The sequence below is a fragment of the Elephantulus edwardii genome, unplaced genomic scaffold (assembly GCF_000299155.1).
Source record: "Elephantulus edwardii isolate Elephantulus edwardi_28Jun2011 unplaced genomic scaffold, EleEdw1.0 scaffold00184, whole genome shotgun sequence".
Lineage (NCBI taxonomy): Eukaryota > Metazoa > Chordata > Mammalia > Macroscelidea > Macroscelididae > Elephantulus > Elephantulus edwardii.
In genome coordinates this window covers 1408732-1410853 of record NW_006399934.1, presented here as the reverse complement: position 1 = coordinate 1410853, position 2122 = coordinate 1408732, and the positions used below count along the sequence as shown (strand labels likewise).

Genomic DNA, 2122 nt, shown 5'->3' with positions numbered 1-2122 from the left:
GCCGGATCCTTCCCATTTCCTTCACCCCCTCCATCCACCACCAAATTCTGCAACCCTGTGGTTTCGCCCCTACCCATCCTCCCCTCTATGCTGCCACCCCTTCGCACCTTGAGTACCCCATACATGTTTTACTAGTTATCCTTTTATTTTTACAATGATAGTCTTATGCACTTTGTCATTATGAGACTGGGTTAGTTCACTCAGGATAATGCTCTCCAGCCCCTTCCAAGGTATGTAATGTTTTTCAAAATCTTTGCTCCTGGGTGCTGAATATTATTACATTGTGTGAATGCACCACAGTTTCTCAATCCATTCAATTGTGGTTGGATATTTGGGCTGTTTTCATGTTTTTGTGGTGGTTAATAATGCTGATATGAACATTAGTACACAAATCTCCATTTGTGTCTCAGTTCTAATTTCCTTGAGGTATATTCCTAGCCCTCCCAAGCTGCCCTTTGAAATTGTCTATTCAGCTCTTTTACTTCAACATGTTTTCCTTTAGACTTGGCTTCTTGACACTCCAGTGCAATCTTTAGTATCTCTTCTGACATCCATTTAGACTTTTTCTTTCACCTCTGTTTTTGTAATGACCTTTTGCTTTCTTCATGGATGATATCTTTGATATCATCCCACAACTCATCTGGTCTTCTGTCATCGGTATTCAAGGCCTCAAACCTATTCTTAAGATGATAATGAAATCCACATGGAATTGATTAAAGATTACATCTTGGTTACTGTAGCCTTGTTTTAAATTTTATTTGGTCTCAGTTTTAATTTGCATATGAGTAATTGATGATCTGACCCACAGTCTGCCCCTGGCCATTTTGACTGCTAATGTTAAGTAAGGTTCTCCAAAGATTTCTTCTGTGAATGTAGTCAGTCTGATTCCTATGCAGCCCAGCAGGTGAAATCCACGTGTAAAGTTGTTTTGTGTCTTTTATAAAAAGTATTTGTAATTAATAAATCATTGTAAATACAAAATTCAATCAATCTATTTCTAGCTTCATTTCTATCACCAAGACCACATTTTCCAACTACTGTTATTTCTTCACTGTTTCCTAATTTTGCATTCCAGTTACCAGTTATCATTAACACATCCTGATTGCATGTTCGGTCACTTTCAGACTGCAACATTTGGTAAAAATTATCAGTTTCTTCCTCTTTGGCACTAGATGTAGGAACATGTATTTGAATAATAGTTGTGTTAACGAGTCTTCCATGTATGTGTATGGAAATTATCCTATCACTCACAACATTGTATTTCAGTATAGAACTTGAAACTGACTTTTTTACTATGAATGCAACACCATTCTTCCTCTGTTTTTCTTTCTCTGTATGGTATTCCATATTATTATCTGATTCAAAGTGGCCATAGATGGGCCATCACATCTTACTCATGCCTAGTATGTGGATATTATAATGGAATGTGCAGAGAGCTGGAATTGGAGAATAAAAAGGGAAGAGAAGAACTCACTTTGAATTTCTCAAGCTGAAAGAACTGAAAAACAAATTAAACCTTGTGTTGCAATATTGAAAGATGCTATGGCAATATAGTGAATGACCCAGAAAACATCAAAAGAAGATGGAAGGAATACACAGAGTCACTGTCCCAGAAAGAATTGATTGACACGGAAACATTTCAGGAAGTACCATATGAACAGGAGCCAATGGTAATGAAAGAGGAAATGGAAGCTGCCTTGAAGGCATTGGCAAAAATAAGGTCACAGGGATTGATGGAATAACAATTGACTTGTCTCACTTAACAGATGCAGCCTTGGATGCACTCACCAGTCTATGCCAGAAAATTTGGAGGATGGCTGTCTGGCCTATGGATTAGAAGAGGTTGATATTTGTTCCCATTTCCAAGAAGGGTGATCCAACTTATTGTGGTAACTATTGAACAATATCATTGATTTCACATCCAAGCAAAATACTACTGAAGATCATGAAAAAATGGCTGGAACAGTACTTGGTTGGGTAGGGAATTGCTAGAATTTCAAGCAGGATTTAGAAGAGGCCGTGGCACCAGGGATATCATTGCTGATGTCAGATGGATACTGGCTGAAGAATACCAGAAGAATGTCTATTTGTGCTTTATTGACTTTGCAAAGGCGTTTGACTG

General features: G+C 37.9%; 1 protein-coding gene across 1 annotated transcript in view; it reads left to right on the top strand.

Moving 5' to 3' along the window:
- The window catches only part of PPT2 (palmitoyl-protein thioesterase 2), a 28894-nt gene that overhangs the window by 15971 nt on the left and 10801 nt on the right, over positions 1-2122 (top strand). The window lies entirely within an intron of this gene.